This window comes from Caretta caretta, chromosome 10, assembly GCF_965140235.1.
Source record: "Caretta caretta isolate rCarCar2 chromosome 10, rCarCar1.hap1, whole genome shotgun sequence".
NCBI lineage: Eukaryota > Metazoa > Chordata > Testudines > Cheloniidae > Caretta > Caretta caretta.
Genome location: NC_134215.1, coordinates 8,516,122 through 8,532,314, shown reverse-complemented (window position 1 = coordinate 8,532,314; position 16,193 = coordinate 8,516,122). Strand labels below are relative to the sequence as shown.

General features: G+C 45.3%; 1 protein-coding gene across 3 annotated transcripts in view; it reads left to right on the top strand.

The window, feature by feature from the left end:
- Positions 1-16,193, top strand: part of USP22 (ubiquitin specific peptidase 22) — a 188,753-nt gene that overhangs the window by 3,030 nt on the left and 169,530 nt on the right. The window contains exon 1 of one of the 3 annotated variants that reach the window (XM_048866744.2): positions 12,619-12,637. The exons of the other annotated variants lie outside the window; for them this stretch is intronic. The gene's annotated coding sequence lies outside the window, so the exon portion shown is untranslated. Of the gene's footprint in view, positions 1-12,618; positions 12,638-16,193 lie in introns of those variants that run through there. 3 annotated transcript variants of the gene reach the window in all.

The following is a 16,193-nucleotide window of genomic DNA, read 5'->3' as shown; positions in this document are numbered from 1 at the left end:
ACTGATGCATTTGCACCAGGGCAAACCACTAGTGTAGACAGGGTACATTGGTGTAAGATTGCTCTGGGACAGATGAATTGGTGCAAATCACAGTTTACACCAGTGTACCATTTCTGAGTTAAGGGTTTGCATTGGTGCAGATGCATCAGTTTAGCTATGCTGATGGCTAAACTCCACTGGAGACCAGACCTGGCTGTCAGGGGTTTGAAGAATACAAATAAAAGGTGGGGAGAAAATCCAGAGAAAAATATCTTTTTGAAGTTGTGGTGAGTGGGATTGAACATGTGAACTAGGTCTTTACACTTGTCTTCAAACAGGATCTTGATGAGGAATGAGAGAGTAATTTAAGATGTCTTGAAAATCAGACTTGAGCTAGGGCTCTGCGGATGAAAAAATAGCAGATTAATTTATGCTGAAAGGTGTACAAGCTTCTGTCAAACCATTGTTAGATCATAAACAAATATGTGACCAAGTGACTTTTCACTCACAGTGACAGTGGGTGAAATTCTGGCCCTGTTCAAGTCAGTGAGGCCTGGATTTTCACCAATATATTTAGACCTGGAAATGGTCATATTTACAATTAAATGGGACTCTACATAGGTCCTTTAAAAGGACATGATCTGTTATCTGCTCCCCAAATCTAACTTTGTGTTAGTGAATGAAAAACAAAATAACTGACTAGAAACAAAAGTGAACAGACCAATCCATTATTTGTCTAGTCTCAAATACATAAAAGTGAAATGCCTAAATGATGAAACATAAGTTTAAACTTCGGTAATGTTTCTTGGAGCTTTAAATTCAGTGTCTATGGTGGAGGCCCGCAGTCAGTTCATCATAATCATATGCTTGGATGTTTGTGGTTTGAGCAGTTAGTGTGCTAAGTAGGGGCCTTCTGAACTCAAGGAACAGCTGGACCCCAGCTCTGCTTGGGCAAGACTGCTGGATCTTGCAGGTAAATTTTCTTCCCCCCACCCCATCATGCAAGGCTCGGACTACCTCTATTCTTTAGGCAAATACTGTATAATAAAAATTAAGCTTGTAGTCGTTTGTTTTGCCACAGTCTTGTTGTACTTAGGGTCCTGTTTGTTCTCTAATGCATGATTGTTTCACGCTTACGCTGATCAATCAAAGCATCACTGGCAGTCAGGGGTCAGGCACTGTTGTGGACAGTGAGTGCATATAAAATGTTTCTGCCTGTTTTGAAAGCATTTGGTTTGAGAGATCTTTCCTGTACATGTAAGGGGGGAATACTGGAAGAACTAATATAAGCTCTCAAACAAGAAGAAACATTCTAAGTGCATCCTCCTGTGAAAGGTGTCCTTTTCACATACGTCCCACCTGGCAAAGGTTTCCAGGCCCTATATCTCTAGTTCAGATAATTTCTCTTTACTCTCCCAGAGTATTAATTCCTGTGTATTTAAGACTGCATTGACTTTTTTCCCTCTCTAAGGCAAAGATGGGCAAACTTTTTGGCCCCAGGGTCACATCTGGATATGGAAATTGTATGGTGGGCCATGAATGTTCACGAAATTGCGGGTTGGTGTGCGGGAGGGGGTGAGGGCTCTGGCTGGGGGTGCAGGCTCTGGGTTGGGGCTGGGGATGAAGGGTTGGGGGTGCAGGAGGGTGCTCTGGGCTGGGACTGAGGACTTCGGAGGGCAGGAGGGGGATCAGGGCGGGGGCAGGAGGTCAGGGGGCAGGGGTGCAGGCTCCAGGCAGTGCTTACTTCAAGCAACTCACAGAAGCAATGGCATGTCCCCCCTCTGGCTCCTACATGGAGGCGTGGCCAGGTGGCTCTGTCCGCAGGCGCCGCCCCTGCAGCTCCCATTGGCCACAGTTCCTGGCCACGGCACACACGGAGCAGGGCAGACCCTGCTCCCCAGCTGGAGCTCGAGGGCCGGATTAAAATGTCTGGCAGGCCAGATGTGGCCCCCAGTCTGTAGTTTGCCCACCATTCCCTAACCATAACCTTAGAGCAGGGAACCAATTATTGTGCATGTACTGACAGATAAAAGTAGCAGATACTTTAGTTCACAATTCAACTCAATTTCTATTAAATCCTTGCTCTTTGAGTGGTCTGTGCACATTCCCGCTCATGGCATGCTTTGGCAGTGTGGTTCTGATGATGCGGTGTTGAGTAGCACACTCACTGCTCCTCCCGTCAGCGTTCCTGAACACTTTGAGAGAGAGAGGCGCTATGGGAATGCGTGTTCTAGCCATCTCAGTTCTTTCCAGATACAGCAGCAGATGGACCAGGAACCTCTCTGAAGACTCAGCTCCATGGAAGTTTTAGGATTATTGTAAGAAATTTTATCTTAAACATGATTTATTTAAGTTTATTACAGTAGTTCTTGGGGGGCTAACCCAGAGTGGGGCATCATTGTGCTAGGCATTGTAGAAACAGAGTAGTAAATGGAAGAGCTTACACTCTAGATAGACATAGGCACACTGTGGGGGAAGGGGTATAACTAAGGCTCAGATTTTGTCATGGATATTTTTAGTGAAAGTCTTGGACAAGTCGTGGGCAATAAAGAAAAATTCATGGAAGCCTTTGACCTGTCCCTGACTTTTACAAAAAATATCCATGATAAAATGGGAAGGGGCTGGGCAGCTGTATGGTGGGTGGGGGCTTCAGGGCCCATACCACAAGTGGGGCCTCAGAACTGCGGGGTGGTCCCCCTACCTCGCTGTGGCGGCCACGGAGCTGTGGGGTACCCCTGTTGCCCATGGCAGCTTGGAGCTTGTGGGACTACTGCCTCAGACCGTGGGGGTAACTCACAGCTCCCCGCCACTGTGGAAGGCGGTGGGACCCTGCAGCTTCCAGCTGCTGGGGCTGAAGTCATGTGTCCCTGACAAAATCGTAGTCTTTGTTCACTGTGTTATACCTATGTGATGGAAGCAAACATCATGTTAATACCATAGAAGCAAATATAATGTGAGTGCCATGATTTTGGGGTCTAAATTTACTTAAGACAGGATAAACTAGCTGGAGAGAGATCAGAATGTATGTGAGGAGGACAGGATAGGTAGGGAAGGGGAAGGTTGGAGTAATCAGTGCTGGGCAGAGGAAGTCCACTCAACTGTAGAAAGCTCTCTGAATGTCTGAAAGTCCCTGGTTTGGCTGCTTCTGCTGGCTGGAGTATCTGGGACTGGCTTCCTCTCTGCAGGTTTCCACCCAAAGCTGCATGGTGGAGGCAGGACAGGTCGTAATGCCTCCAGATTGTTTCTGTGTGTGTATCTGGGGGGGGATTGGCCCAAGCTGGGCCCCGTTTTATCCCCCTCATCCCAGTGCAGCAGTCCCTTCTTTGGCTGCTCCTGCTCCAATGGGTTGGCTCCTCTGCAGTTCCTCCTCTCTTCCTCCCCCCCCCGCCCATGCTATGGCTGATCCAAAGGAAAAGAGGCCAGGATTCAAGGTAGGTGCATTATCCTGCTATATTTCCTGCATTGAATGCCCATATGAGGTGTCTAGCTTGCTTGGGGAAGGGACTCACTGTGCACTGTAAAAGAGAGAATGAGGCACTTTCTCCCCAAGAGCTCATGAGAAGCATCAGAACAGGCTCCAAGCCTTACTACTTCAGGAGGCCAAAGCTCCAGTTCTGTAACCAGTGGATCCAAGAGTCAGACTGAGGTTTGGATTGTACCCTAGCCCCTCAAGGAATAAAAACGCCAAGATCGCTCTAAAATTTCCATCCTCTCCTCCTGAAGTGAATGCAAAACCTCCAGTATTAGGGGTTCCTGAGCCATCAGATCCTAGTTCCAGATACAGTAGATCCCTACAGGTGTCTGCCTCTGTTAGCAGAGCCATTCCTAATGGGAGCACCGTTTGGGATCAGACTCCTCCCATTCCAGGTAAGAGTATGGTACAAAATACTGCTCCTATTAGCAGGGCCAAGCACAGTTCTGGGTTTCTGTCAGATCCCTTGAGGTCAGTTCCAAAGATACCCTCGGAACCTAGGCTAAAGGTTATGGCACAGGGCAAATACTTAAAGAAGGGTCGTTCCCCTAATGTGACCAGCAAAATGGCTGTGGGTGTTGGTTCTGATACAGTGCCATTGGTATCTATAACAATATTTGTCCAGGTACATCACTCACATTGGCACTTAGAATCTGAGGTGGAGGTTGTGCAGATCCATACATCCCATGGTCAGAGAGTTAAAGGGAATAAAAGAAAAGCCGCAGGGCCGCTTACAGCTCTAGCTTCCTCAAGGGTGGAAAGACACAAGATCGTGGAGCAGATTCAGATTTCCCCAGACCTTTCACTCTGTTTCCTTAGAACTCCTACAGGCTCACCAGGAAGTTTGGCATTCTTAAAACATAAAGGGGAAGACAAAGCCACTAGCTTTCCCCTTACTTACTGCTTCAGATCTGAGAGCAGATCCACAATCTGGTATTAAATCTAATGGTGACGGGTTAATTTACAACTTCTGTTCCCATCACTTGTAAAGAGTGGGAAACAGAGCAAGCACTACACAGATGCTACACACTGTTCATATAAACAGACAATAATCTTAGCTTGTTCGGTACTAAGATAAGGAACCTGGCATATTTGTCAGCTTCCCTCCCTCAGCCAGATGGCCTTATTGTCCCCTGTCTAGATGTTATGTGGACACGGAACAAACTCATCCTTACAGGGATCAATCCCTTCCTAGAAGTCGGGGGAAGCCTCATACACTGGATACAGTGCTCCCAGTTCTGTCTACATCACCAGAGTATAAAGCACTCATAGGAAGAGCTGATGGGAGCTATTGAATACCAGGACACTGATCTGGAGCCTAATGTTCAGAGGTCTTCTAATGTAGGAGTTGCAACCGCATCTTCCTCTTCTGAAGATGCCATTCATTTTAAAGTGGAAGATGTTTTGACTACCATTTCATGAAAAATCCTATCTATGTCAGGAGATAGCTAATCTGGTGTTTGATACACTGGGGTCCCCTTCTAACAGCAAGATCGCTGTACGATCTCTGTTTTAGAAGAGTTGTTGAAAGCAGCCAAGTCTAACCAGACCATTTTAAAGAAGATACGACAAGCTTTAACGGTTACATATGAGGGATTTCCCCTGCACGCCCACTTTCAACTCTCTGGTGGTTACAGCAGTTCAGAGGACAAAAGGCCAAGTGCATTTTGCACAGTCTGACAGGGAGGTCAAAGATGTGTACACTCTGAGCGAAGATTCTCCTCTGCCTCCCTAGACCAGTGGTTCTCAAACTTTTTTTCTTTGTGGACCACTTGAAAATTGCTGAGGGTCTCGGCGGACCGCTTAATTATCTTTCCAAATGTTGTTTGTACCATTAACCATCTATTGTAAAGCGCTTTGGATAAAAGTGCTATATTTTAAAAAAAATACTTTTGTTCTACAAATAAAAGCACACAACTCCTATTTTAGGTTTCAGAGTAACAGCCGTGTTAGTCTGTATTCGCAAAAAGAAAAGGAGTACTTGTGGCACCTTAGCTTATGCTCAAATAAATTGATTAGTCTCTTTCGTGAGCTACAGCTCACTTCATCGGTAGTCTTACCTTTCTAATGCGATGGATGTGCCCTCTTTCCTCTGCTGCGGCAGCTCCCGAGCTGGGGCTGGGAAGGAGCGGGGTCTCTCCCCAGCAGCTGCAGCCCTGCACATCCCAAATTCCCCCACCCTCTCTTCTCACCCCACTGCCCCCTACTTCCCCCCTCCTCCTGTAACCACCTCACGTTACATGTACATCTTCTCCAGGGTCCAGGCACTTAATTAGTAGAGCCACACCTGTGCAGTTCCACTGATTTTGTGGGTGGCCCTTCATTCTCTTGTGTGCAGCTGCCCAGGTGCGAACCTTAGAGGGAACTGTCTGCGGGCCACCTGAATGGAGCTTGTTGACTACTGGTGGTCCACAGACCACATTTTGAGACTCTCTGCCCTAGACATGGGTGTTTTAAAATTACCAGGGTGTAATATCTCGGTATTAGTGTCATCTCTAGGAGAAAACCACTTTGTGTAAGGACCTTCCTGAAGAGCAAAGGAAACTGGCTAAGGCCTTAGTAGCAGAAGGACTACTAGTAGATGAACACTAAGAACCTCATTTGATTCATTAAATACTACAAGAACAGAAGCTTCAGTCATCACTAAGATGACATATATGGCTTAGTGTCTGGTCTTTCTCCTGAGACTAGAGCAAATGTGAAGGTTATAGTTTAAGGGTAAGGATGGATGAAATCCTAGAGAAGAAGGATACTAGATCAACAGGTAGGTTGCTAGGAATTTATCAACCCTCAAGGAGAAGGTTGGTGCCCCTGTTGTGTCAATATCAACACCAGCAACCTCCTGCTCAGCTGCAGTAGAGGAGAAAGAGCTATTTAAGCCATTTATCCCCCCCTCCCCCCAATTTTCTCTCTCTCAACAACTGGAGTACCGCCATCACAAACAAATGGATCCTAGAAACAGTACAGAGAGTTTATTCCATACAATCTGACACCACCCATTTCCCCTCCCTATTCAGGGACCTCTGTCCTGAGAACCTCCTAAGAATAGAGCTTTGTCCACTCTTGGAAGCAGGAGCCACAGAGAAAGTTCCAAGGGGATTCTATTCTAGATACTTTGATTACAAAGAAGAAGGGAGACTTCGATACCATCTTAGACCCAAGAAAGTGAAACTCTTTCAGAAAGTTCATGTTTCCTCCCTCCACCCAAGATTGGTTCTCTTCTCTTGATTTACAGGATATGTATTTCCAGATAGCTATCAGGCCTTCATATTGGAAATACTTTGGATTCTGTATTGGGGGTGGGGTGGGCGTGTGGGAGTTGGCAACCGTTGTCATACAGGGTCCTTTAGCCTTTCTGGTGCCCTTTGGGTATTTACAAAGTGCCTAGTGGTGGTGTCCATGCATCTAAAATGGCATGGGATATACATACCTTATTTAGATAACTGAACTGTAAAGAGAGCCCCACAAAAAAGTCTGTCCAAGGGTGACTTACATGCTCCCTGTTCAAGAGCTGGGACTCAGAATACATTGAAAAAAGTCACTTCCTACATAAAGAATTCCCTCTTGGACAATTCTGGACTCTCAAGCAGGAAGAGCCTTCCTTCCAGAGGAACAATTTCTGAGAAGTGTATCAATTATGATGAGATAACAAGAGAACGTCAACCTGACAGTACTCTTCCTGAGACTGATGGGGCCTTGTGGCCTGAGCTACAGATGCAACCTCCTCAGGAGTACTCGGCATGAGAACTGTACAACATTGTCCAGCAAGCATTATTTAACAAGTTCTTGAAATGGATTTTCCCAAGAGAAGGGCTTCTGTCTGTCATGATGGACACAGTTTCAGTGTCCTGAAAAGGAAAGCCTCCAATCCACCAGCTCCATCAGCAGTTATCTTCGATGCTTGCAACTTGGGGTGGGCAGCCCACTTCAGACATCTAACAGTTCAGTCATTGGAACCACTTAGAGAAGCTATATAACAACATAGTAGACTTGAGGGCAATTTGCTGGATGTCAAGTAATTTCTTAGACTACCTTGTCTTGTAGGTGAGTAAGTGTTATGGACAACACAATAGTATGTGAACAAGAAAAGAGGATTTCATTCCAATCAGCTATTGAAGGAAGCTGTGGGACTGGTCTCAATCACACTTACCCCATTGCCCTGAATTTAATAGGCAAAGATGACAACCTAGCAGATCAACTGAACGAGGACAAAAGAACTGCTCAGATGGTCTCTAAAGACAGCGACAGATGAGCACTCCAGACAGCAGGTATATCTGGAAATTTGTTCGCAGCAAGACACAATGTCAAGTACCCTGGGTTGTGCTCAAGAGCAGAAGAAGACAGTCCATTTTGGATGCATTCATACTTGACTAAGAATAGGTCTTCCTGGTGCCCTTTCCCTGTTCTCTCCTCTAAAGAATAATAAAGGTTAAAGCAAGCCAAAGTAACTGACTGCTCTTGCCCATGTTAGGGCAATGGTTTCCAGACCCTCCTATCTCACCTTTTGACCACAGAACTGCTGGATTTATACCCTGGACTGTCATTGCACTTGACAGTGTGAGCCATATGACTGAGATCTAAAGAGATCCTGTTCACGAAGTGCAAGATGTCTTGATAAATTCCAGGAAACAATCCACTTGCAAGTAAGCTCACCTCAAGTGGAAAAGGTTTTAAGTTTGGGCACACAATAACATAGCGTCAACTTCAGCTCCACTCCAGTTATGGTGGGCAGTCATCCCCAGAGTGCCCCCTCATGCTAGGATGTGAGGTTGCAGGGGTTTTCACTCTAACGCCCCCTTATCCAGGTTCCCCAAAAGTCAGCTGCTTCTGTGGTCTGGCCTTCCGTCCAAGTTACCCCCCAGTCCATTCACCTTTCAGGGTTAGCAGAAAAGTCCAAAAAGAAGAAAACCCAAAGTCTAGTGGCCTCTAACACCGATCCCTGGCCTCCATCTGGGACTCAGTTCTTGTACTTCCACTCCTGACCCCTGTATTTCTACTCCTGGACTGGGGAATAGGTTCGGGAACCCAGGCTCTGCTTTCTTTTGTTTCCAACCCAGGGATCCTGTTTTAGGAAGCCTGAGGAATGTTCATTCAACCCCTTCGCCACTTCCCTGTGCTACCCTTACCTTTGCCCTGCTCATCAACATCTTTACCAGGTTTGTGGACTCCACCGTCCCCACCTTGGATTTGTGGTTCTTCACTGCTGCTTAGCCCATTATGGAGGCGCTCCAAATCCCTCTGAAATACAGTCCACTGCTGCGCAACAGTCCCTCTTTCTCTCACTTTAAGACAGTCGATAGCTGCCTTCTTCAGACAGGAGTTCCCTTCAGCCCTCCTCCTGGAGCTAAAAACATGGTTCAGGCAGGTAGTATGCTTCTTAGGGCAGGAGTTGTCCCCCTGTACCAGCTCTCCTCCATGAAGCTGGGGCTGTGGTTAAGGCCAGCTCTCGGTCCTTAGCCAGCTTCACCTTTAGATGGATCTTTTTCCTGCAGGGTTCAGCAGGCCAGCCTTCTGTTGATGACTGCCCTGTGATGAGGGAGGAGGCAGCATATATGCTAGTTCCCTTCCTGAAGCATGTCTCAATTGGCTGGGGGAAGAGGGAGCCTTGCCTTGCCCTGCCCACTTTTCAAGGCTTTTGATCTCAGACTCTTAAAGAGACAGTAATGGGGTTCCTCCCAAAAACTACTTATTCTTAGGATTGTTTTGTTCTTTCCCAATCTTCCACTGGTATTTGAAGGCAAGACCCCCACTCCTCCTCCCCAGAATCTTAAAGAGGCAGTGTCACATAACTGGAATGGGCTGACCTAGGCACCACTACCCTCAAGGGGACACATCACCCCATCACATCAGTCTGTACTTGAATACTTGCTTCACCTGTAGCTTTCTAATCTCTTTTTCAGCTGAGTCAATTTAGCAGCCATTTCATCTTACTGCATAGTAACTGAAAATAGGACTTGGACACAGTAAAGGGACTTACGAAAGTCTAGTGAACATCTGTCCACCAATCAAAGATCTAACTCCATCAAGAAACTTTAGTCAGTTTAGGAAGCCTCCCTTTGAGCCTCTGCCTGTTTGCTGTTTCACCTATTCGTTATAGCCATCACATTTGCCATAAGAGTAAGAGAACTGGAAGCCCTGATGGCTGATGATCTTTCAGTTTTCCACAATGACAAAGTGGCTCTCCCTAGTTCTCTCCTCTCCCCTGCTCCAAGGTGGTAATTGATACCTATCTCAATCCATTAATCCGCCAGTATTCTTTTCCAGGACGCCATGCTCATTCAGGCCAAACAAAGCTTCACATGTTAGACGTAAGAAGGGCTTTTGCTTTCTAAAATCTTGGGTTCTGTTTATGTAGAAAATCACAATATTTTAATTTCATATATTAAATAACAAAAGACAGGAAATTACTTCAAACTATATGAATTGGATTTTGTATCGACACGAGCTGCAAATCGGCCTCTGTCCGTCTCCCACTAGGGGTTAGATAACTTTCCACAAGAGCAAAGGTGGCCTCCTTGGCATGCCTCAAACGTATTCGGATTGTAGAAATTTGTATATCTATTGCTTGGAGTTCTAGTCACGCAATTTACAAAAGAGTCCTACCATCTTGACCAGATGCTTACTTTGGTAGAGCAGTATTTTGGTCACTGTCCAATTAGGACTCCACGTCCTACCTTCCTCAGATGGCCGTACTGTTTATCAAACTACCCCTTGAATGGGAATATGCAGAGGCCACTCGAAGAAACTAAGGTTACTTGCCTGTAACTACAGTTTTTCAAGATGGACTTTGCACATTCACACTCCTCATTCACTTTCTCCTCAAGTCCCGTTTATAATCTGTGACTGTATAAGTAAGGCTACGTTTTAGTCACAGGTATTTTTAGTAAAAATAGCGAATGGGGGGGCAGGCCAGGCGTGTGCCCTGGGACCCCTGCTGGTACTGGGGATGGGGAAGTTGGCTCCACATCCCTCCAGCTCTGAGGCAGAGGCCGAGGCAGGGGCTCCTCTGCTGCTCCCACCACAAGTGCCTGCTGCCTCAGCTCCCATTGGCTGGGAACCGCAGCCAATGGGAGCTGCAGGGGCGGGGTCTGTGGGTGCCACCAGTCTGTGGTGCGGAGACCCCTCCGCCTCTAGGAGCTGCAGGGGGCTCCCCCACCCCAGGTAAGTGCCCCCCCAAACCCCTGCCCCTATCCCTGAGCCCCTCCCACACACCCAAACAGCTGCGGGCAACTCCTGGGCCAGCACCAGCCACCACAGAGGTCATGGAAAGTCATGGAATCTGTTACCTCCATGGCAGACTCGCAGCCTTACTTATAAGGCAGTGAAGGGACTGAGGCTGCTGGACCACCATGCCCCCACTAGAGCCTGGCACTCGGAATGGTGAGGGAGGGTCAAAAGGGTCTGAGTGCCCCAATGGGCACAGCAATGAATTGTTCCACCGTCAGAACTGTAATGCCTATGCATCACATTCGCGCTCACTCATGGGTAGAGTCCATCTCTAAGAGCTCCAGTTACAGGTGAACAATCTTAATTTTTCAGTCACTCAGTGTACATGTCCAGGGGAGGAGTGGGGCAGAGGGATAAAACCTACAAAGTGATGAGGTTGGTAGGTTTAGTCTTTCTTGACCATGCTTTATTTATTTTATTTCAGATCAAACATAAGTCAATAGGAGGATTTTAATGTTCCCTCTGGGCATCTTAATTTCTAAAATGCAAATTTCCCTTCCTTTGTTAAAGCATACTTTTACGTATAACCTACCTGACATACATTCAGTTGCCATCCCCTAGGTGTCCTCTTCAGTGATCATTCTTTTATTTTAACTGAACTGAAATAAGCATTCTGTCTGAGTGGGAGATTTCTAGATCTGTGAAGATGTCCCCTAAAATGTCTTTCTCCTTGCCAGTTCTGGCATATCCCTGAGAGGAGCTAGGAGTATGTGTCCCATGTGGCATGCTTGTGCGCGTGCGTGTGCGCGCGCTCTCTCTCTCTCTCTCTCTCTTTTCCCCAAAGGGTGGGTTGCAGGTGCCTAAGTCCATATCCTGGGTGGGGTGGAGGTGGTAGAAGCCCAGACTTGCTCCCGCTTATTGCTCCAGCAATTGATATATTTTGGTGGTTTAAATTACCATTTATTACAGTGGAGCCTACTAATTACCACAAATTTCATTTCACTTACAACAAATGTAAGTAATTCACCCTAAAACTGAAAATTGTCTATATCAATAGTTTCAAGAGCTGTGGATGTGAATAGTAGTACCCTGATCTTGTATAACATGATAATCCACATTAGAATCTGGAGAGAGAAATATACAGTGGAACAGTTAACATTTCCTGAAGTCTGATTTCCTTCCAATGCATTTCAGTAGAGAGAAATCCCATCACAGAAAATGAATCTTATTATAGTGCATTCATTTACCAGCACAGATAGCTTTAGTAGACATTAGCACCATTCGTTCTACCCTCAAATTACAAATTAAAAAACCATAATTCATAATTATCACGTGAATATTTCAATGCTCATGCCTCTTATTCGGTGCATTGTATGCAGCTGTGCGGATTTCATAAAGTTTCTTGTCCAAACTGTGAATCAGATGGCCTTCCCTTTATATAGTCACTACAAGAAAGATTCTGGATAAAAATGTGTGCTTCACAGATGTAACTGCGAATACATTTGTAAGTGAAGCTTCCAAGATTTGAGATTCTCTTTAACTAGATTTGTTAGTTCTATCCGTCTTTGGTGTAATTTCTCTGAGGTCAATGAAGTCCCACCGGATTAATTTGGCCTGTTGTAGCAAGGATTTAGCTGCCTTGACTTCAGGTCTGTCTGGTGCCTCAGCTTCTCCCTCTTGGGCTCCCTAGTAACTTCACATGGGCTCCTGTATGTCAGGTAGTACCCTTTCTTGGTGTCTGGTTTATTAACAAGTTCAAAAGGAAACACTAACTTCCTCAAAGCCTATGTGCAGTGATCTTAGTTTTCTCTCTTCTGAAGCAAACTTGCTCCCCAACTTTAGCTGCCTTAGCTGGTACCTGTTCGCTCCAGGCTCTGCCTGGGAGCTAAGGAAAGTCTCTCTTTGTACTCAGGATGCTCTTACGTTCTCCAGCAGTTTTGGTTCTGAGCCACATGCTACCATCACGTGACCCCTGGACTCATTCCCTTCACCTGGGGAGGCAGGCTGCACCTGGCACAGGTAAGACTGAGCTGTAAGACTTAGGGTATGTCTGCACTGCAGTTAAACACCCATGGCTGGCCCTTCAGCTGACTTGGGCTCGTGGGGCTTGGGCTATGGAGCTATTTAATTGTGATATAGATGTTTGGGCTCAGGGTGTAGCCCAGGCTCTAGGACTCTGCAAGGGGGTAGAGTCCCAGAGTGCAGCTCCAGCCCAAGCCCCAACATTTACACTGAAATTAAATATCCCCTTAGCCTGAGGCAGCTGACACAGGCCAGCCATGGGTGTCCCAGTATGTCTACACTGTTTTAAAAGCCAGGATACTGAGTCTCAGAGCCCTGGTCTACAGACTCAGGCTTGTGTTATGGTATTAAAAACAGCCTTGAAAGTACACAGCTGTTTTTAGTGCCATAGTGTGAGTTTGGGTCTACAGACCCAAACTCTTGAGACTTACTGCTGTGGGTTTGAAAACACAATGTAGAGGTACCCTTAAAAGGCCAGCTCACCTTGTGAGACACCCATAATATTTACAGAAATGGAATAGAATGTTACAGAATAATGAATTTCTGATTTTATACATTCTAAATATTTATGGAAAATGAGGTGAAGGCATCAATTCTGAGACATCAGTTTAGTTCTACAACCAAATATTGATGCTGTATACAGCTGTTCATTGGACAATAGATCTGCATTCTGATTGGTTTAAAGTACAGATTTTTGCCTTATCCAGCCGAGAGACCTGTTTATTTAATAGCACAGACAAAGCATACTTTGGTGCCAGAGAACCTTAGATTTGACTTCTCAGTGAGCAACTGCAGTCTGATGTGACACATTCTTTACTGCATGCTATATAGGAAATATCCAGCATCTTGCTGTGTAGAAAGACAAAGAAGGATGTACAGCAGATTGCAAAAACAAACAAAAAATTGTCTGCCACCTAGGTTTTTTTAACCTTTCCATTGTTAGTAATATCCTCTTTAAAAAAATTTTTTTTAAACCTTCTTTCCTTAGCCAATCTTCTCAGTTCTTTTCCCACTTGGCAGAGATTGATTTCTTCCTCTCCCACCTTCCTTGTGTTTAATGGAGCTTGAAATTAACATGACTCTTCTTGTCTACCTCCTTTTGTGTAGCATCGTTGGTGATGTCAGCACATCTCTGAGAAATATTTCCTTTGCGGTCTATAGTATTCTAATTGTGGCACATACTTTATAGTGCTAGAATGGCTTAATACTGTGGTTTGTTGTGCTATTGAAAAACAGGTGATGGGCAAGGTGGAACTGGCAAAAGGTAACAGATACAGTAGTAAGTCAGACATTACTCTTCACTCCCACCCCTTCAAATAAATACAGATATGCTAGTGTAGGTATTAGGGCTAATGCAAATAATAATCATGATGTACTGTGCTCAATTTTGATAACACCAACTAATCTTCATAAATCTGTGACATAAGTAACTTCATTTTATACTCGGTACGGAGCGCTGACTTGCTGAAGTCCACACAGTGACTCGGTTCCGGAGCTGGGAAGAGGACTAGGAGTTCTTGGCTCCTAATTGCATGCTAGTCTAGTACACTATGTAGCATTTGCACTCTGAAACTTTATGCACCCAACTCAGCTCTCCAGAATATATAGGTATCACTTTTAAGCAGAGAGTCGTGGTCTCCATTTGGAAATAAAGATCATGGAGTTGATTTATTTTAGTGTGCTGTTGTTTTGTGTATTTTAATGATATATCTTTTTGTATATATCATCTAGCCTGGTGTTGAATATTGCAGCTCTTAAGGAGACATGTTGAGCTGATCTGCCATCCATGTAAATGTAAAACCATAAAATTTCAAAAACAATTATATGTTAAAGAACAGAAATCATGCAATGAGCAAAACTTCAGCCTCCCATAAACACTCACCTACATACGGATAGTATAAAGCCCTTTTCAGGTGTGTGACAGAGTGCTGGCAACAGTAGCTGAGCCAGCACTCTGGTCACTGTAACTCTAGGAGTACTTGTGGCACCTTAGAGACTAACCAATTTATTTGAGCATGAGCTTTCGTGAGCTACAGCTCACTTCATCGGATGCATACCGTGGAAACTGCAGCAGACTTTATATATACACAGAGAATATGAAACAATACCTCCTCCCACCCCACTGTCCTGCTGGTAATAGCTTATCTAAAGTGATCATCAGGTTGGGCCATTTCCAGCACAAATCCAGGTTTTCTCACCCTCCACCCCCCCACACAAATTCACTCTCCTGCTGGTGATAGCCCATCCAAAGTGACAACTCTTTACACAATGTGCATGATAATCAAGTTGGGCCATTTCCTGCACAAATCCAGGTTCTCTCACATCCCCCCCACCCCCATACACACACAAACTCACTCTCCTGCTGGTAATAGCTCATCCAAACTGACCACTCTCCAAGTTTAAATCCAAGTTAAACCAGAACATCTGGGAGGGGGGAGGGTAGGAAAAAACAAGAGGAAATAGGCTACCTTGCATAATGACTTAGCCACTCCCAGTCTCTATTTAAGCCTAAATTAATAGTATCCAATTTGCAAATGAATTCCAATTCAGCAGTTTCTCGCTGGAGTCTGGATTTGAAGTTTTTTTGTTTTAAGATAGCGACTTTCATGTCTGTGATTGCGTGACCAGAGAGATTGAAGTGTTCTCCGACTGGTTTATGAATGTTATAATTCTTGACATCTGATTTGTGTCCATTTATTCTTTTACGTAGAGACTGTCCAGTTTGACCAATGTACATGGCAGAGGAGCATTGCTGGCACATGATGGCATATATCACATTGGTGGATGTGCAGGTGAACGAGCCTCTGATAGTGTGGCTGATGTTACACAACAGAACCACTAACCCAGGAACTTATCCTTGCAACAAAGCCCGTTGCCAATTGTGCCCACATATCTATTCAGGGGACACCATCACAGGGCCTAATAACATCAGCCACACTATCAGAGGCTTGTTCACCTGCACATCCACCAATGTGATATATGCCATCATGTGCCAGCAATGCCCCTCTGCCATGTACATTGCCCCGTCTTTCTGGTAAGAAAATGCAACTCTGTTGAAGACAGGGCTTGAACTGGGGAGTACGATGAGGGGAGATATAGTGGAGGTACTCTTCCCAGTTCTGCCTATGCAAGTTGCTCAGATCAGGTACTGTCCCCAGTAGATTGTGCAGATGTTCAAAATGACATTCTTCTCTGGGTGTCCTGAGTCTTAGCTCCCCCTTCCCCCCTTCCATGGGGTTTGAATAAGCCTGTGGGCTTTGCTGGGCACCTTTAGCTTTTCTTTCCTTTGATGGGGCTCAGATGTTTTACTAGCCTTTTTGGGTATGGTTTTGTTGAATGTGGGGTGAGAGAGAAATAAGTGGCATTTTGCAAACTCTTGGTCATGGCAACAGAGGGAGTCTTTCTAAGGCACAAAAGGAAGTGAAGCACCCAATTGCCATGACAATCATGAGTTTGAAAAATCTCCCAAATTATTATTACTTGGAAACAGTTATAACCCATCAAGATGAACGAAGCAGTTTACATTTCAGAGCTATTGTTTAGGGCTTTTTGG